This window comes from Triticum aestivum, chromosome 1A (assembly GCF_018294505.1).
Source record: "Triticum aestivum cultivar Chinese Spring chromosome 1A, IWGSC CS RefSeq v2.1, whole genome shotgun sequence".
Lineage (NCBI taxonomy): Eukaryota > Viridiplantae > Streptophyta > Magnoliopsida > Poales > Poaceae > Triticum > Triticum aestivum.
In genome coordinates, this window is record NC_057794.1 from 525,111,608 (window position 1) to 525,133,730 (window position 22,123).

The window sequence follows — 22,123 nt, forward strand, 5'->3', positions numbered from 1 at the left end:
AGTTGTAGACAAAAATGGTGGCCTTCTTCAGGGTTTGGCCTGGTTCCCCCTTTTTTTGTGTATTTTTTCTGCAAGGAGCCCCCCCTGCCAGGCCATGGCTGCTGGGAGAATAGCGGGGGGAGGGGAGAGGAAGAAGATGCTGCTAGGGGGGGCGTCCCCTTGGCTTTGGTCCCCACGGGACTCCTCCAACCCTAATCTTTGGCCTATAAATTCAGAAATATTTCTAAACGACGAGAAGCGTCCATGAAAATACTTTTCCGTTGCCGTAGGTTTCTGATCTTGTGAGATCCCATCTGAAGGACTTTTCCAGTACTCTACCGGAGGGGGATTCGATCACGGAGGGCTTCTACATCAACCTTGCTGCCCTTTCGATGATGCATGAGTAGTTTACCACAAACCTACGGTTCCATAGCTAGTAGCTAGATGGCTTCTTCTCTCTCTTTGATCTTCAATACAACGTTCTTCTCGATGTTCTTGGAGATCTATTCGATGAAATCTTCTTTTGCGATGTGTTTGTCGAGATCCGATGAATTGTAGATTTATGATCAGATTATCTATAAATTATTTAAATCTTCTCTGAATTCTTATATGCATGATTTTATATCTTTGTATTTCTCTTTAAATTATTGGTTTGGTTTGGCCAACGAGATTGGTAGTTCTTGTAATGGAAGAGGTGCTTAGTTTTGGGTTCAATCTTGCGGTGTCCTCACCCATTGACAGAAGGGGTAGCGAGGCACGTATTCAATTGTTGTCATCAAGGATAAAAAGATGGGGTTTATATCATCTTGCTTGAGTTTATCCCTCTACACCATGTCATCTTGCTTAAGGTGTTACTCTGTTCTTATGAACTTAATACTCTAGATGCATGCTGGATAATGGTCGATGTGTGGAGTAATAGTAATAGATGCAGGCAGGAGTCGGTCTACTTGTCATGAACGTGATGGCTATATTCATGATCATTGCCTTAGATATCGTCATAACTTTGCATTTTTTTATCAATTGCTCGACAATAATTTGTTTACCCACCATATGTTTTCTTTGAGTGAAAAGCCTCTAGTGAAACCTAAGGCCCCCGGGTCTATTTTACATCTATTATTTTCAGATCTATAAAACCAAAAACCTAAAAATACCTTGCTACAATTATCTTGTGTTTACTTCATCTAGCTTTTTTAATTTAGTTTTAAATCTATCTATATCAGATCTCACTCTTGTTCATGACGCTGAAGGGATTGACAACCCCTTTTTCGCGTTGTGTGCAAGTGTTTGTTAGTTTGTGCAGGTGCATATATTGGAGACTTACTTGTACCTCTTACTGGATTGATACATTGGTTCTCAACTGAGGGAAATACTTATCTCTACTTTGTTGCATCATCCTTTCCTCTTCAAGAGAAAAATCAACGCAAGCTCAAGAAGTAGCACTATACAAGAAGAGCACCTCTAGAGTCACTCAGCGCCGCATTTCGCCAGAGGAAGGGTGATACGTCTCCAATGTATCTATAATTTTTTATTGTTCCATGCTATTATATTATGAACTTTGGATGTTTTATATGCATTAATATGTTATTTTATATTATTTTGGGACTAACCTATTAACCAAGTGTCTAGTGCCAGTTTTTGTTATTTTCCTTGTTTTTGGCTTTCGCAGAAAAGGAATATCAAACGGAGTCCAAATGGAATAAAACTTCACAATGATTTTTCTTGGACCAGAAGACACCTACGAGACTTGGAGTGGGGCCAAGGACCCACGAGGCGACGACAAGCCGTAGGGGCGCGCCCCAGGGGGGCGCCCCTGGGCTTGTGGCCCCCCTCGAGAGTCCCCTGCACCGCCTCTCTAGCATATAAATTCCCAAATATTACAGAAACCCTATAGGAGTCGCCAGAAATACTTTTCCACCGCCGCAGGTCTCTGTTCCAGTGAGATCCCATCTTGGGGTCTTTTCCGATACTCTGCCAGAGGGGGATTCGATCACGGAGGGCATCTACATCAACCTTGCTGCCCTCCGATGATGCGTGAGTAGTTTACCACAAACCTATGGGTCCATCGCTAGTAGCTAGATGGCTTCTTCTCTCTCTTTGATTTTCAATACAATTTTCTCCTTGATGTCCTTGGAGATCTATTCGATGTAATCTTGTTTTGCGGTGTGTTTGTTGAGATCAGATGAATTGTGAATTTATGATCAAATCATCTATGAATATTATTCAAATCTTCTCTGAATTCTTATATGCATGATTTGATATCTTTGTATTTTTCTTCGAATTATTGGTTTGGTTTGGCCAACTAGATTGGTAGTTCTTGCAACGGGAGAGGTGCTTAGTTTTTGGTTTAATCTTGCGGTGTCCTCACCCAGTGACAGAAGGGGTAGCGAGGCACGTATTGCATTGTTGTCATCAAGGATAAAAAGATGGGGTTTATATCATATTGCATGAGTTTATCCTTCTGCATCATGTCATCTTGCTTAAGGTGTTACTCTGTTTTTATATCTTAATACTCTAGATGCATGCTGGATAGCGGTCGATGAGTGGAGTAATAGTAGTAGATGCAGGCAGGAGTCAGTCTACTTGTCACGAATGTGATGCCTATATTCATTATCATTGCCTTGGATGTCGTCATAACTTTGCGCTTTTCTATGTTTTCTTGGAGAGGGAAGCCTCTAGTGAAACCTATGGCCCCCGGTTCTATTTTCCATCATATATTTTCATATCTATAAAACCACAAACCCAAAAATACCTTGTTGTAATTATGTTGTGTTTGCTTTATTTTGCCTTTTACTTTTATTTTAAATCTATCTCTATCAGATCCCACTCTTGCAAGTGACCGTGAAGGGATTGACAACCCCTTTTTCACGTTGTGTGCAAGTGGTTATTAGTTTGTGCAAGTGCATGTATTGGAGACTTGTTTGTGCCTCCTACTGGATTGATACCTTGGTTTTCAGCTGAGGGAAATACTTATCTCTACTTTACTGCATCACCCTTTTCTTTTCAAGAGAAAAATCAATGCAAGCTCAAGATGTAGTAGGAAGAATTCCTGGCGCCGTTGCCAAGGAGGTTCTACATCAAGCCTACCAAGTACCTATCACAAACTCCCATCTCTTGCACTTACATTATTTGCTTTTTGCCTCTCTTTTCATATCCCCCACTTCTAAAAGGTTTCAGAAAAACACACAAATATTTGCCTTTTTATTCGCCTTCTTTCCATTTGCCTTATGTATTACTTGGTTTGTTTGCTCGTTTGCTTGGCATAATTGTGTTTATAGGAATTCCTGATATGTCTCCAACGTATCTATAATTTTTGATTGCTCCATGCTATATTATCTACTGTTTTGGACTATATTGGGCTTTATTTTCCACTTTTATATTATTTTTGGGACTAACCTATTAACTGGAGGCCCAGCCCAGAATTGCTATTTTTTTTGCCTATTTCAGTGTTTCGAAGAAACATGATATCAAACGGAGTCCAAACGGAATGAAACCTTCGGGAACGTGATTTTCTCACCAAACGTGATCCAGGAGACTTGAACCCTACTCCAAGGAACAAAAGAGGCGGTCACGAGGGTGGGGGGCGCCCCCCTAGGGCGCGCCCCCTGCCTCGTGGGCCCCTCGAAGCTCCACCGACGTACTCCTTCCTCCTATATATACCTACGTACCGCCAAACAATCAGAGACGGAGCCAAAAACCTAATTCCACCGCCGCAACTTTCTGTATCCACGAGATCCCATCTTGGGGCCTGTTCCGGAGCTCCACTGGAGAGGGCCGTCATCACGGAGGGCTTCTACATCATCATAGCCTCTCCGATGAAGTGTGAGTATTTTACCTCAGACCTTCGGGTCCATAGTTAGTAGCTAGATGGCTTATTCTCTCTTTTTGGATCTCAATACAATGTTCTCCTCCTCTCTCGTGGAGATCTATTCGATGTAATCTTCTTTTTGCGGTGTGTTTGTTGATACTGATGAATTGTGGGTTTATGATCAAGTCTATCTATGAATAATATTTGAATCTTCTCTGAATTTTTTTATGTATGATTGGTTATCTTTGCAAGTCTCTTCGAATTATCAGTTTGGTTTGGCCTACTAGATTGGTTTTTCTTGCCATGGGAGAAGTGCTTAGCTTTGGGTTCAATCTTGCGGTGTCCTTTCCCAGTGATAGAAGGGGCAGCAAGGCACACATTGTATTGTTGCCATCGAGGATAACAAGATGGGTTTTTTTTATCATATTGCATGAAACTATCCCTCTACATCATGTCATCTTGCTTAAGGCGTTACTCTGTTTTTAACTTAATACTCTAGATGCATGCTGGATAGCGGTCGATGAGTGGAGTAATAGTAGTAGATGCAGGCAGGAGTCGGTCTACTTGTCTCGGACGTGATACCTATATACATGATCATACCTAGATATTGTCATAACTATGCTCAATTCTGTCAATTGCTCAATAGTAATTTGTTCACCCACCATAGAATACTTATGCTCTTGAGAGAAGCCACTAGTGAAACCTATGGCCCTCGGGTCTATTCTCATCATATCAATCTCCATCACTTTATTATTGCTTTGCTTTTTTACTTTGCCTTTTACTTTTCACTTTGCATCTCTATACCAAAAATACCAAAAATATTATCTATCATCTCTATCAGATCTCACTCCCGTAAGTGACCGTGAAGGGATTGACAACCCCTAATCGCGTTGGTTGCATTGAGCTATTGTTTTGTGTAGGTACAAGGGACTTGCGTGTAGCCTCCTACTGGATTGATACCTTGGTTCTCAAAAACCGAGGGAAATACTTACGCTACTTTGCTGCATCATCCTCTCCTCTTCGGGGAAATCCAACGCAGTGCTCAAGAGGTAGCAAGAAGAATTTCTTGGCGCCATTGCCGGGGAGCATAGCTCTATTCTTTGAGTCACTTGGGATTTATATCTGCTGGACACTATGAAGAACTTGAAAGACAAGAAAACAAAAATTTGTCCCTCAACTACGAGGGGAGGTAAGGAACTGCCATCTAGCTCTGCACTTGATTCACCTTCTGTTATGAGTAAGCTAGCGACACCTAAACCTGCTTCTGCTATTCGTTCTAATATGTCGCATGTTATTGATGATGCCACTTCTGCTATGCATGATACTTATGATGAAACTACTTCTATGCTTGATGCTACTGTGCCCCTTAGTGAGTTTCTTGATGAACAAATTGCTAGGGCTAGAGAGAAAGAAATTATTGAATCTGATAATATTGATGAAAATGACGATGAGGATAGGCTTGTTATTCCCGAAGGTTATATTTTTGATAGAGAAGCTTCTGCTGCTATTCTAGCTTGCAACGACAACGATGAGCTTAGAAGGTTAATAGCTAAATGGAACAAAGAATCACTTAGAGATAAAATGAGGCCTGATCCTGCTTTTGCTACTTCACCTATTTGTGTTCCCGGTAAGGATTATGAATTCTCTTTGTGATCCTGATATAATTACTTTGGTTGAATCTGATCCTTTCCATGGTTATGAATCTGAAACTGTTGTGGCACATCTTACTAGATTAAATGATATAGCCACCCTGTTCACTAATGATGAGAGATCTCTCTACTTTTATATACTTAAAATATTTCCGTTCTCATTAAAGGGTGATGCTAAGATATGGTTTAATTCTCTTGATCCTGGATGTGTGCGTAGTCCCCAGGATATGATTTATTACTTCTCTGCTAAATATTTCCCTGCTCATAAGAAACAAGCTGATTTAAAGGAAATATACAACTTTGTGCAAATTAAAGAAGAGAGTCTCCCACAAGCTTGGGGGAGGCTTCTCAAGTTACTTAATTCTTTGCCTGATCATCCTCTTAAGAAACATGAAATACTTGATATCTTTTATAATGGACTAACCGATTCTTCCAAAGATTACCTGGATAGTTGTGCTGGTTCTCTCTTCAGGGAAAGAACACCAGATGAAGCTGAAATTTTATTGAATAATATGTTGACAAATGAAAATAATTGGGCACCTCCTGAGCCAGCTCCTGCTCCAATTAATGATCCTATTCCTAAACCAACTCTGAAGAAGAGAGGTGTTCTATTTCTCAGTCCCGAAGATATGCAAGAGGCAAAGAAATCTATGAAAGAAAAAGGTATTAAAGCTAAAGATGTTAAGAATTTACCTCCTATTGAAGAAATACATGGTCTTAATTTACCGCCTGTTGAAGAAACTTATGATCTTAATCCCTTATTTATTGAAGAACCTCCTGATCCCGATAACCCGACACAGGTAGTAAAGGTAAATTCTCTCTATAGATATGATAAAGCTGAAGTCCCTCCTACTAAAATTGCTAGTCAATGCTTGGATGAGTTTGATAACTTTATGTTTAAGCAAGACGACTTCAATGCTTATTTTGGTAGACAACTAAAACAAAATGCTTATATGATTAAACGCTTGGGTGATTATATGGCTAATATTAAAGGTGAACTTAAACTGGTTAGCAAACATGCTTCTATGGTTACCACTCAAGTAGAACAAGTACTTAAATCTCAAAAAGAAGTGCTTGATGAAATGAATAGTAAGAAAAATGATTATGTTGTTAGAGTGGCTACTAGAACTGGTAGAATGACTCAGGAACCTTTGTATCCTGAAGGCCACCCTAAGAGAATTGAGCAAGATTCTCAGAGAAATAATATTGATGTTCCTAGTTCTTCTAAAAGGAAGAAAAAGAAAAATGATAGAACTGTGCAAACTTCTAGTGAACCACCTGATAATCCAAATGACATCTCTATGTCTGATGCTGAAACACAATTTGGTAATGAACATGAAACTAGTGAAAATGTTAATGATGATGTTCATAAGGATGCTCAACCTAGTAATGATAATGATGTAGAAATTGAACCTGCTGTTGATCTTGATAACCCACAATCGAAGAATCAACGTTATGATAATAGAGACTTCGTTGCTAGAAAACATGGTAAAGAAAGAGAACCTTGGGTTCAGAAACCCATGCCTTTTCCTCCGAAACCATCCAAGAAAAAGGATGATGAGGATTTTGAGTGCTTTTGCTGAAATGATTAGACCTATCTTTTTGCGTATGCGATTGACTGATATGCTCAAAATGAATCCTTATGCTAAGTACATGAAAGATATTGTTACAAATAAAAGAAAGATACCGGAAGCTGAAATTTCCACCATGCTTGCTAATTATACTTTTAAGGGTGGAATGCCAAAGAAACTCGGAGATCCAGGAGTACCTACTATACCATGCTCCATTAAAAGAAATTATGTTAAAACTGCTTTATGTGATCTTGGAGCCGGTGTTAGTGTTATGCCTCTCTCTTTATATCGTAGACTTGACTTGAATAAGTTGACACCTACTGAAATATCTTTGCAAATGGCTGATAAATCAACTGCTATACCTGTCGGTATTTGTGAGGATGTGCCTATTGTGGTTGCAAACGTTACTATTTTAACGGACTTTGTTATTCTTGATATTCCCGAGGATGATAGTATGTCTATTATTCTTGGAAGACCTTTTCTTAATACTATAGGGGCTGTTATTGATTGCAACAAAGGCAATGTCACTTTTCATGTTAATGGTAATGAGCATACGGTACACTTTCCGAGGAAACAACCTCAAGTCCACAGTATCAACTCTATTGGAAAAATTCCATCGATTATATTTGGAGGTTTTGAATTTCCTCTTCCTATTGTCAAAAAGAAATATGATATACTTATTATTGGGGATGTGCATATCCCCGTTGAGGTAACATAGTGTTATTCGAAATTTCTCTGGTTTCATGTTAATCGGAATGAGTTTATTAACAAGACTTGATCAACCTTGTTAGTGGATTCCTTTTGATGAGCATGAGACGGATGAAACTAGACGCACCACCTTCTCTACCCTCTTTATAGTTTCTGTTATTTAGTTGAAATAAAGTAAAAATAGTATTTTCTGTCTGTTTCCTGACTTATCCGTGCAATATAAAAATATCCCGAAAATAAAAGTCCTCAGAATGACATGCCAATTTAATATGATTTTTTCGGGAATATTTGAGGATTTATGGTGCAAAAATCACCGCAGGGGGAGCTGCCACCTGGCCACGAGGGTGGAGGGCACACCCTACCCCCCTGGGCGCGCCCCCTGCCTCGTGGGCTCACATTGGCCCTCCTCCACTTATTCCTGCACCCATCCTCTTCTTCTTCCTCACACAAACATGAAAAACGAACTCAAGCACGAGTTCTAGGCCACTTTGTTGTGATTTTCGATCTCCTTGCTCAAAGCACCTCTCGCAAAACTGCTTGGGGAGATTGTTCCTTGGTATGTGACTCCTCCAATGGTCCAATTAGTTTTTGTTCTAGTGCTTTATTCATTGCAAATTTGTGCTGCATAGGTGACCATGTTCTTGAGCTTGCATGTCAAATTTATATGGTTCCAAGTAGTTCTAATGCTTGATATAGGCTCTAGACACTTGTAGGAGTAGTTGCTATCAATTTTATTGAAGTTAGTTCACTTTTGTTTGAAGTTACTAAAAATTTCAGATTATTTCAGAAAATAATGAAGAGACTTTTGACGGGCTCATCGAGCCGAAGCTCAAAGGAGAAACAAAATGAAGAAGCACAGAGGCCCAAATATAATTTGCCTCGTACCACGGAGATCTGGCCGTGTGAATGGCCTTCTGATAATTTCTTGACACATGCCGGGATTTATGAGGATTTCTATTCATTGATTAAGAATGCTGGCCCCACCGACTTCGTCCGCAACCAACGTCCTCAGTATCTCTTACTCACAAATACTTTTGTGCAAAACTTCTACTTTTTCCCTAAGGAATCGCCTCCTTCAGTAGAGTTTCATTTATATGACGTTGTTAAGAAGATGCCATTAGCTGAATTTTGCAAGGTTTGCAACATACCCCCTGAGGGTACCTTAGAGGAACCACCCCGTAAAGAGGTGGAAGCATTTATTAACACTATCTCTCTGGGAGAAACCATGAAGGTTTCTGATGCAAGAATCACTAGCATACATTTTCCTGTATTACGCTATTTTGCCTTATTTGCTAGTCGTTGCTTGATTGGTCGCGGGAACTGTGGGAACCTTAGTGTTCCCTATATTATTATTTTCTTCCATGGTTTATACCGCGATAACACTATTAGCATGGGCGGAATTATTGCTAGACGGTTAAGTATGAACCGTACTAAGGGTCCCATCTTTGGAGGTATTTATGCTTCACGCCTCGCTGCACATTTTAACATAGCTATTAGGCTTCACGAGAAAGAAGAAAAATTGCTGCCTAGTGCTTATTTAGATTATAAGAGTATGATAGCACATGATTTTTTCGTCAGGGGCAGGGATGGAGAGCTCAAATATAAATTATTCTTTCATAAACATCATCCTGAAACTATTACCTTGCCTGCTCCTTTGTTTAATTTTGTAGGACCCTATCTCGTTACGTGGGCTACCGTTCAAGCTTACCGGAATCCTGCACCAACCTCGGAACCGGAACCACAAGATGAGCCTCCACGACAACCTGTTTATTCTTGGGATCCAGAGATGGCTGTCAGCCAATGGCAGTCAACGTCTTCTTCATCACAGTATGACCCCAACTATTCTTCGTCGCAGTACGACCCTAGCACCCCAGCTACACCTACGGGTATCCGCCAGGCTATCCCTGGCAATAAACCAAATTAGGCCAAATGCCTAAGCTTGGGGGAGTACGTATTTCTCACCGACATTACATTTATGTTCACACACACTCATTGCTAGATGTCGGTGCTCATACTCTTTCACTGTAATATCCATGCTAGTTTATTTTATTTTTCCTGCTTTCTTCTTGTGTGTTTGATAAACCTTAAGAAAAAACCAAAAAAATAGTAGTAGTAATTAAAAAAAAGGAAAAACCCAAAAATATTTCCCATTCTTCTTTTGCTTGTTGGGAGCTTTCCCGTGTAAATAGTTTTATTTCTTTTCTTTTCTTTGGGGGTCAGTAGGAGAAGACCATAATTAAATTGTTGAAGTGGCTCTTATATGCATTATTGTTGATTTAACCAAGAGTCCATATTGCTTTGTCTTCTCCTGTTTATTGAATGCTCGCAGATTCTAGCTTAGTCCAATGCACATGCACTCTTATTATTATTCACTTCGTTTGGTCGTGTAAGTGAAAGGCAATTATGATGATACATGATGGACTGACTGAGATGGGAAAAGCTGGTATGAACTCGACCTCTTTTGTTTTTGTAAATATGATGAGTTCATCGTTCTTCATTCAGCTTGTTATGAATAAACATGTTTGCAATGACAATTAGAGATCATAGTTACTTGTCCCATGCTTGATTAGCTATGAGTTATAATGGTTTACCTTGCGTGCCAACATGCTATTGAGATGGTTATGATGTGGTATGATGGGGTGGTATCCTCCTTTGAATGATTTAAGTGACTTGACTTGGCACATGTTCATGCATGTACTTGAAACAAAATCAACATAGCCTTCACGATATTTATGTTCATGGTGGATTATATCCTACTCATGCTTGCATCCAATGTTTATTAATTTTAATGCATGTACATGGCTGTTGTCGCTCTCTAGTTGGTCGCTTCCCAGTCTTTTGCTAGCCTTCACTTGTACTAAGCGGGAATACTGCTTGTGCATCCAATTCCTTAAACCCCAAAGTTATTCCAGATGAGTCCACTATACCTTCCTATATGCGGTATCTACCTACCGTTCCAAGTAAATTTGTATGTGCCAAACTCTAAACCTTCAAATAAACATTCTGTTTTGTATGCTCGAATAGCTCATGTATCAACCAAGGCTGCCCTTATCTTCCATGTTAGGCGGGTTATTCTCAAGAGGATTGGACTCCGCTCCTCACTCACGAGAAAATGGCTGGTCACCGGGATGCCTAGTCTCATGCTTTATGCAAACTAAATCAAAATTTAATTGCAAACAAAACTACCCCTGGGACCTGATGTATGTTGGAGACACTCGTTGTTTCGAGCAAGTCATGGATTGATGCTTGTTGGTGGAGGGGGAGTATAAACTTTACCATTCTGTTTGGGAACCGCCTATAATGTGTGTAGCATGGAAGATATCGCCATCTCTTAGTTGCTATGTTGACAATGAAAGTATACCGCTCAAAATATTATTTATCTCTATTTCAAAACCGAGCTCTGGCACCTCTACAAATCCCTGCTTCCCTCTGCGAAGGGCCTATCCATTTACTTTTATGTTGAGTCATCACCCTCTTATTAAAAAGCACTAGTTGGGAGCGCAGCTGTCATTTGCATTCATCACTATTAATCTATATTGGGTGTGACTATGATTGGATCTCTTTGACCATGAATTACAATGTCTAGTCAGTCCTTGATCTTTAAAGGTGCTCTGCATTTATGTTTTGCGGTCTCGGAAAGGGCTAGCGAGATACCATCTTGTTATATCATATTATGATTGTTTTGAGAAAGTGTTGTCATCCAAGATTTATTATTATGGCTTGCAGGTTGATTATGCTATTGATATGAGTGATTATGAGACCTGAGAATTATTGCAAATGTGGTTAGTTATAATCTTTGCTGAAAACTTGAATGCTGGCTTGACATATTTACAACAAGAAGAGCAAACAGAGTTTGTAAAAGTTTTTCTTTTTCTCTTTCAGTTTGTCAACTGAATTGCTTTAGGACATGCAAGGGTTTAAGCATGGGGGAGTTGATACGTCTCCGTCGTATCTACTTTTCCAAACACTTTTGCCCTTGTTTTGGACTCTAACTTATATGATTTGAATGGAACTAACCCGGACTGACGCTGTTTTCAGCAGAATTGCCATGATGTTGTTTTATGTGCAGAAAACAAAAGTTCTCGGAATGACCTGAAACTCCACGGAATACCTTACAATAAATAATAAAAAATCCTCGCCAAAGATGAAGACCAGGGGGCCCACACCCTATCCACAAGGGTGGGGGGCGCCCCCCCTAGGGCGCGCCCCCTACCTCGTGGGCCCACTGGACACCTTCCAACGCCAACTCCAACTCTATATATTGGCTTTCAGGGAGAAAAAAATAGAAAAGAAGAAATCATCGCGTTTTATGATACGGAGCCGCCGCCAAGCCCTAAAACCTCTCGGGAGGGCTGATCTGGAGTCCGTTCGGGGCTCCGGAGAGGGGGATTCGTCGCCGTCGTCATGATCAACCATCCTCCATCACCAATTTCATGATGCTCACCGCCGTGCATGAGTAATTCCATCGTAGGCTTGCTGGACGGTGATGGGTTGGATGAGGTTTATAATGTAATCGAGTTAGTTTTGTTAGGGTTTGATCCCTAGTATCCACTATGTTCTGAGATTGATGTTGCTATGACTTTGCTATGCTTAGTGCTTGTCACTAGGGCCCGAGTGCCATGATTTCAGATCTGAACCTATTATGTTTTCATGAATATATGTGAGTTCTTGATCCTATCTTGCAAGTCTATAGTCACCTACTATGTGTTATGATCCGGCAACCCCGAAGTGACAATAATCGGGTGTTGGGGAACGTTGCAGAAAACAAAAAAATTTCCTACGGTTTCACCAAGATCCATCTATGAGTTCATCTAGCAACGAGTGATCGGATGCATCTACATACCTTTGTAGATCGCGAGCGGAAGCGTTCAAAGAACGGGGATGAGGGAGTCGTACTCGACGTGATCCAAATCACCGGAGATCCTAGCGCCGAACGGACGGCAGCTCCGCGTTCAACACACGTACGGTCAGCGTGACGTCTCCTCCTTCTTGATCCAGCAAGGGGAAGGAGAGGTTGATGAAGATCCAGCAGCACGACGACGTGGTGGTGGATCCAGCAGTCACCGCAGCAGGGCTTCGCCGTTCTTCTGCGAGAGGGAGAGGTGTAGCAGGGGAGAGGGAGGCGCCAAGACTCAAGGTGCGGCTGCCCCTCCCTCCCCCCCTTTATTTAGGCTCTCCAAGGGGGGCGCCGACCCTTGGAGATCAGATCTCCCAAGGGGGGGCGGCGGCCAGGGGGTGGAGTACCCCCCAAGGCAAGTGGGGCGCCCCCCACCCTAGGGTTTCCAACCCTAGGCGTAGGGGGTGGCCCAAGGGGGGCGCACCAGCCCACTATGGGCTGGTTCCCCTTCCCACTTCAGCCAATGGGGCCCTCCGGGATGGGTGGCCCCACCTGGTGGACCCCTGGGACCCATCTGGTGGTCCCGGTACAATACCAGTGACCCCCAAAACTCTCCCGATGGCCGAAACTGCACTTCCTATATATAATTCTTCACCTCCGGACCATTCCAGAACTCCTCGTGACGTCCCGGATCTCATCCGGGACTCCGAACAACTTTCGGGTTACTGCCTATTCATATCTCTACAACCCTAGCGTCACCGAACCTTAAGTGTGTAGACCCTACGGGTTCGGGAGACATGTAGACATGACTGAGACGGTTCTCTGGTCAATAACCAACAGCGGGATCTGGATACCCATGTTGGCTCCCACATGCTCCTCGATGATCTCATCGGATGAACCACGATGTCGAGGATTCAGGCAACCCCGTATACAATTCTCTTTGTCAATCGGTACGTTACTTGCCCGATATTCGATCATCGGTATCCCAATACCTCGTTCAATCTCGTTACCGGCAAGTCACTTTACTCGTACCGTAATGCATGATCCCGTGACCAGACACTTGGTCAGTTTGAGCTCATTATGATGATGCATTACCGAGTGGGCCCAAAGATACCTCTCCGTCATATGGAGTGACAAATCCCAGTCTTGATCCGTGTCAACCCAACAGACACTTTCGGAGATACCCGTAGTATACCTTTATAGTCACCCAGTTACGTTGTGACGTTTGGTACACCCAAAGCACTCCTACGGTATCTGGGAGTTACACGATCTAAGGAAAAGATACTTGACATTGGAAAAACTCTAGCAAACGAACTATACGATCTTGTGCTATGTTTAAGATTGGGTCTTGTCCATCACATCATTCTCCTAATGATGTGATCTCGTTATCAATGACATCCAATGTCCATAGCCAGGAAACCATGACTATCTGTTGATCAATGAGCTAGTCAACTAGAGGCTTACTAGGGACATGTTGGTGTCTATGTATTCACACATGTATTATGATTTCCAGATAACACAATTATAGCATGAATAAAAGACAATTATCATGAACAAGGAAATATAATAATAATGCTTTTATTATTGCCTCTAGGGCATATTTCCAACAGTCTCCCACTTGCACTAGAGTCAATAATCTAGTTACATTGTGATGAATCGAACACCCATAGAGTTCTGGTGTTGATCATGTTTTGCCCTAGGGAGAGGTTTAGTCAATGGATCTGCGACATTCAGATCCGTATGTACTTTACAAATATCTATGTCTCCATCTTGAACATTTTGACGAATGGAGTTGAAGAGACGCTTGATGTGCCTGGTCTTCTTGTGAAACCTGGGCTCCTTGGCAAGTGCAATAGCTCCAGTGTTGTCACAGAAGGGTTTGATCGGCCCCGACACATTGGGTATGACTCCTAGGTCGGTGATGAAGTCCTTCACCCAAATTGCTTCATGTGCTGCCTCCGAGGCTGCCATGTACTCCGCTTCACATGTAGATCCCGCCACGACGCTCTGCTTGCAGCTACACCAGCTTACTGCTCCACCATTCAACATATACACATATCCGGTTTGTGACTTAGAGTCATCCAGATCTGGGTCGAAGCTAGCGTCGACGTAACCCTTTACGACGAGCTCTTCGTCACCTCCATAAACGAGAAACATGTTCTTAGTCCTTTTTAGGTACTTCAGGATATTCTTGACCGCTCTCTAGTGTTCCTTGCCAGGATTACTTTGGTATCTTCCTACCAAACTTACAGCAAGGTTTACATCATGTCTGGTACACAGCATGGCATACATAATAGACCCTATGGCTGAGGCATAGGGGATGACACTCATCTCTTCTATATCTTCTGCCGTGGTCGGACATTGAGCTGAGCTCAATTTCACACCTTGCAACACAGGCAAGAACCCCTTCTTAGACTGATCCATATTGAACTTTTTCAATATCTTATCAAGGTATGTGCTTTGTGAAAGACCTATGAGGCATCTTGATCTATCTCTATAAATCTTGATGCCTAATATATAAGAAGCTTCTCCAAGGTCCTTCATTGAAAAACTCTTATTCAAGTAGGCCTTAATGCTGTCTAAAAGTTCTATATCATTTCCCATCAAAAGTATGTCATCTACATATAATATGAGAAATGCTACAGAGCTCCCACTCACTTTCTTGTAAACGCATGCTTCTCCATAAATCTGCATAAACCCAAACGCTTTGATCATCTCATCAAAGCGAATGTTCCAACTCCGAGATGCTTGCACCAGCCCATAAATGGATCGCTGGAGCTTACATACCTTGTTAGCATTCTTAGGGTCGACAAAACCTTCCGGCTGCATCATATACAGTTCTTCCTTAAGATAACCGTTAAGGAATGCCGTTTTGACGTCCATTTGCCATATCTCATAATCATAGTATGCGGCAATTGCTAACATGATTCAGACGGACTTCAGCTTTGCTACGGGAGAGAAAGTCTCATCGTAGTCAACCCCTTGAACTTGTCGATAACCCTTAGCGACAAGCCTAGCTTTATAGATGGTCACATTACCATCCGCGTCTGTCTTCTTCTTAAAGATCCATTTATTTTCTATGGCTCGCCGATCACCGGGCAAGTCAGTCAAAGTCCATACTTCATTTTCATACATGGATCCTATCTCGGATTTCATGGCTTTCAGCCATTTGTCGGAATCCGGGCCCACCATCGCTTCTTCATAGTTCGAAGGTTCACCGTTGTCCAACAACATGATTTCTAAGATAGGGTTGCCGTACCACTCTGGTGCGGAACGTGTCCTAGTGGACCTACGAAGTTCAGTAGCAACTTGATCTGAAGTTTCATGATCATCATCATTAACTTCCTCTCTAGTCAGTGCAAACACCTCAGGAACATTTTCTTGAGCTGCGCTACTTACTGGTTCAAGAGGTAATACTTCATCAAGTTCCACTTTCCTCCCACTTATTTCTTTCGAGAGAAACTCTTTCTCTAGAAAGGACCCATTCTTGGCAACAAAGATCTTGCCTTCGGATCTGAGGTAGAAGGTATACCCAACAATTTCTTTAGGGTATCCTATGAAGACACATTTTTCCGACTTGGGTTCGAGCTTTTCAGGTTGAAGTTTCTTGACATAAGCATCGCATCCCCAAACTTTTAGAAACGACAGCTTAGGTTTCTTCCCAAACCATAATTCATACTGTGTCGTCTCAACGGATTTTGACGGAGCCCTATTTAAAGTGAATGCGGCAGTCTCTAAAGCATAGCCCCAAAATGACAGCGGTAAATTGGTAAGAGACATCATAGATCGCACCATATCCAATAGAGTGCGATTATGACGTTCGGACACACCATTACGCTGAGGTGTTCCAGGCGGCGTGAGTTGTGAAACTATTCCACATTTTCTTAAGTGTGTGCCAAATTCGTGACTCAAGTATTCTCCTCCACGATATGATCGCAAAAACTTTATTTTTCTGTCACGTTGATTCTCAACCTCACTCTGGAATTCGTTGAACTTTTCAAAGGTTTCGGACTTGTGTTTCATTAAGTAGACATACCCATATCTACTCAAGTCATCAGTGAGGGTGAGAACATAACGATAGCCACCACGAGCCTCAACACTCATTGGACCGCACACATCAGTATGTATGATTTCCAATAAGTTGGTTGCTCACTCCATTGTTCCTGAGAACGGTGTCTTGGTCATTTTTCCCATGAGGCATGGTTCGCACGTGTCAAATGATTCGTAATCAAGAGACTCTAAAAGTCCATCTGCATGGAGCTTCTTCATGCGTTTGACACCTATGTGACCAAGGCGGCAGTGCCACAAGTATGTGGGACTATCATTATCAACCTTACATCTTTTGGTATTAACACTATGAATATGTGTAGCATTACGCTCGAGATTCATTAAGAATAAACCATTCACCACAGGAGCATGACCATAAAACATATCTCTCATATAAATAGAACAACCATTATTCTCGGATTTAAATGAGTAGCCATCTCGAATTAAACGAGATCCTGATACAATGTTCATGCTTAAAGCTGGTACTAAATAACAATTATTGAGGTTTAAAACTAACCCCATAGGTAAATGTAGAGGTAGCGTGCCAACGGCGATCACATCGACCTTGAAACCATTCCCGACGCGCATCGTCACCTCGTCCTTCGCCAGTCTCCGCTTATTCCGCAGCTCCTGCTTTGAGTTACAAATGTGAGCAACCGCACCGGTATCAAATACCCAGGAGCTACTACGAATACTGGTAAGGTACACATCAATTACATGTATATCACATATACCTTTTGTGTTGCCGGCCTTCTTGTCCGCTAAGTATTTGGGGGCAGTTCCGCTTCCAGTGACCATTTCCCTTGCAATAAAAGCACTCAGTCTTGGGCTTGGGTCCATTCTTTGGCTTCTTCCCGGCAGCTTGCTTACCGGGCGCGGCAACTCCCTTGCCGTCCTTCTTGAAGTTATTTTTACCCATGCCTTTCTTGAACTTAGTGGTTTTATTGACCATCAACACTTGATGTTCCTTTTTGACTTCTACCTCTGCTGATTTCAGCAGTGAAAATACCTCAGGAATGGTCTTTTCCATCCCCTGCATATTGAAGTTTATCACAAAGCTCTTGTAGCTCGGTGGAAGCAACTGAAGGATTCTGTCAATGACCGCGTCATCCAGGAGATTAACTCCCAGCTGAGTTAAGAGGTTATGTAATCCAGACATAGTGAGTATGTGCTCATTGATAGAACTATTTTCCTCCATCTTACAGCTGAAGAACTTGTCGTAGACTTCATATCTCTCGACCCGGGCATGAGCTTGAAAAACCATTTTCAGCTCTTCGAACATCTCATATGCTCCGTGTCTCTCAAAACACTTTTGGAGCCCCGGTTCTAAGCTGTAAAGCATGCCGCACTAAACGAGGGAGTAATCATCAGCACGCTGCTGCCAAGCGTTCATAACGTCTTGGTTCTCTGGGATGGGTGCGTCACCTAGCGGTGCTTCTAGGACATAATCTTCTTGGCAGCTATGAGGATGATCCTCAGGTTCCGGACCCAGTCCGTATAGTTGCTGCCATCATCTTTCAGCTTGGTTTTCTCTAGGAACGCGTTGAAGTTGAGGACAATGTTGGCCATTTGATCTACAAGACATATTGTAAAGATTTTAGACTAAGTTCATGATAATTAAGTTCATCTAATCAAATTATATAATGAACTCCCACTCAGATAGACATCCCTCCAATCATCTAAGTATAACATGATCCGAGTTAACTAGGCCATGTCCGATCATCACATGAGATGGACTAGTCAACATCGGTGAACATCTTCATGTTGATCGTATCTTCTATACGACTCATGCTCGACCTTTCGGTCTTCTGTGTTCCGAGGCCATGTCTGTACATGCTAGGCTCGTCAAGTCAACCTAAGTGTTTGCATGTGTAAATCTGTCTTACACCCGTTGTATGTGAACATTGGAATCTATCACACCCGATCATCACGTGGTGCTTCAAAACAACGAACTGTCGCAACGGTGCACAGTTAGGGGGAACACTTTCTTGAAATTATTATGAGGAATCATCTTATTTACTATCGTCGTTCTAAGTAAACAAGATGCAAAAACATGATAAACATCACATGCAATCAAATAATAATAGTGACATGATATGGCCAATATCACATAGCTCCTTTGATCTCCATCTTGGGGCTCCATGATCATCTTGTCACCGGCATGACACCATGATCTCCATCATCATGATCTCCATCATCGTGTCTCCATGAAGTTGCTCGCCAACTATTACTTCTACTACTATGGCTAACACGTTTAGCAATAAAGTAAAGTAATTTACATGGCGTTTCTCAATGACACGCAGGTCATACAAAAAATAAAGACAACTCCTATGGCTCCTGCCGGTTGTCATACTCATCGACATGCAAGTCGTGATTCCTATTACAAGAGCATGATCTAATACATCACATATATATCATTCATCACAACTTTGGCCATATCACATCACAAAGCACTTACTGCAAAAACAAGTTAGAGGTCCTCTAATTGTTGTTGCAAGTTTTACGTGGCTGCAATAGGGTTCTAGAAAGAACGTTTCTTACCTACGTAAAATCCACAACATGATTTGTCAACTTCTATTTACCCTTCATAAGGACCCTTTTCATCGAATCCGCTCCAACTAAAGTGGGGAGACAGACACCCGCTAGCCACCTTATGCAACTAGTGCATGTCAGTCGGTGGAACCAGTCTCACGTAAGCGTACGTGTAAGGTCGGTCCGGGCTGCTTCATCCCACAATATCGCTGAGGCAAAATAATACTAGTAGCGGCAAGAAAGTTGACAACATCTACGCCCACAACAAATTGTGTTCTACTCGTGCAAAGAGAACTACGCATAGACCTAGCTCATGATGCCAGTGTTGGGGAACGTTGCAGAAAACAAAAAAATTTCCTACGGTTTCACCAAGATCCATCTATGAGTTCATCTAGCAACGAGTGATCGGATGCATCTACATACCTTTGTAGGTCGCGAGCAAAAGCGTTCAAAGAACGGGGATGAGGGAGTCGTACTCGATGATCCAAATCACCGGAGATCCTAGCGCCGAACGGACGGCACCTCCGCGTTCAACACACGTACGGTCAGCGTGACATCTCCTCCTTCTTGATCCAGCAAGGGGGAAGGAGAGGTTGATGAAGATCCGGCAGCACGACGACGTGGTGGTGGATGCAGCAGTCACTGCAGCAGGGCTTCGTCGTTCTTCTGCGAGAGGGAGAGGTGTAGCAGGGGAGATGGAGGCGCCAAGACTCAAGGTGCGGTTGCCCCTCCCCCCTTTATATAGGCTCCCCAAGGGGGCGCCAGCCCTTGGAGATCAGATCTCCCAAGGGGGGGGGCGGCCAGGGGGTGGAGTACCCCCCAAGGCAAGTGGGGCGCCCCCTACCCTAGGGTTTCCAACCCTAGGCGCAGGGGGTGGGCCAAGGGGGGCGCACCAACCCACTATGGGCTGGTTCCCCTCCCGACTTCAGCCCATGGGGCCCTCCGGGATGGGTGGCCCCACCCGGTGGACCCCCGGGACCCATCCGGTGGTCCCGGTACAATACCAGTGACACCCAAAACTCCCCCGATGGCCGAAACTGCACTTCCTATATATAATTCTTCACATCTGGACCATTCCGGAACTCCTCGTGACGTCCCGGATCTCATCCGGGACTCCGAACAACTTTCGGGTTACTGCATATTCATATCTCTACAACCCTAGCATCACTGAACCTTAAGTGTGTAGACCCTACGGGTTCGGGAGACATGTAGACATGACCGAGACGGTTCTCCGGTCAATAACCAACAGCGGGATCTGGATACTCATGTTGGCTCCCACATGCTCCTCGATGATCTCATCGGATGAACCACGATGTCGAGGATTCAGGCAACCCCATATACAATTCTCTTTGTCAATCGGTACATTACTTGCCCGAGATTCGATCGTCGGTATCCCAATACCTTGTTCAATCTCGTTACCGGCAAGTCACTTTACTCATACCGTAATGCATGATCCCGTGACCAGACACTTGGTCACTTTGAGCTCATTATGATGATGCATTACCGAGTGGGCCCAGAGATACCTCTCCGTCATACGTTGTGACAAATCCCAGTCTTGATCCGTGTCAACCCAACAGACACTTTCGGAGATACCCGTAGTATACCTTTATAGTCACCCAGTTACGTTGTGACGTTTGGTACACCCAAAGCACCCCTATAGTATCCGGGAGTTACACAATCTCATGGTCTAAGGAAAAGATACTTGACATTGGAAAAACTCTAGCAAACGAACTATACGATCTTGTGCTATGTTTAAGATTGGGTCTTGTCCATCACATCATTCTCCTAATGATGTGATCTCATTATCAATGACATCCAATGTCCATAGCCAGGAAACCATGACTATCTGTTGATCAACGAGCTAGTCAACTAGAAGCTTACTAGGGACATGTTGGTGTCTATGTATTCACACATGTATTACGATTTCCGGATAACACAATTATAGCATGAATAAAAGACAATTATCATGAACAAGGAAATATAATAATAATCCTTTTATTATTGCCTTTAGGGCATATTTCCAACATCGGGACCACTCCCGGTGATGACTATAGTTTGAGGAGTTCATGTATTCACTATGTGCTAATGCTTTGTTCCGGTTCTCTATTAAAAGGAGGCCTTAATATCCCTTAGTTTCCATTAGGACCCCGCTGCCATGGGAGGGTAGGACAAAAGATGTCATGCAAGTTCTTTTTCATAAGCATGTATGACTATATTCGGAATACATGCCTACATTACATTGATGAACTGGATCTAGTTCTGTGTCACCCTATGTTATGACTGTTACATGATGAACCGCATCCGACATAATTATCCATCACTGATCCGATGCCTACGAGCTTTCCAAATACTGGTTTACGCTTATTTACTTTCCCGTTGCTACTGTTACAATCACTACAAAATACCAAAAATATTACTTTTGCTTCCTTTAGTTTTGTTACCGTTACCACCACTATCATATTACTTTGCTACTAAACACTTTGCTGCAGATACTTAGTTTCCAGGTGTGGCTGAATTGACAACTCAGCTGCTAATACTTGAGAATATTCTTTGGATCCCCTTGTGTCAAATCAATAAATTTGGGTTGAATACTCTACCCTCGAAAACTATTGCGATCCCCTATACTTGTGGGTTATCAAGACCTTTTTTTGGCGTCGTTGCCGGGGAGCATAGCTCTATTCAGTCACTTGGGATTTATATCTGCTGGACACTATGAAGAACTTGAAAGACGCTAAGACAACAATTTATCCCTCAACTACGAGGGGAGGTAAGGAACTGCCATCTAGCTCTGCACTTGATTCACCTTCTGTTATGAGTAAGCTAGCGACACCTAAACCTGCTTCTGCTATTCATTCTGATATGTCGCATGTTATTAATGATGCCACTTCTTCTATGCATGATACTTATGATGAAACTACTTCTATGCTTGATACTACTGTGCCCCTTAGTGAATTTCTTGATGAACAAATTGCTAGGGCTAGAGAGAAAGAAATTA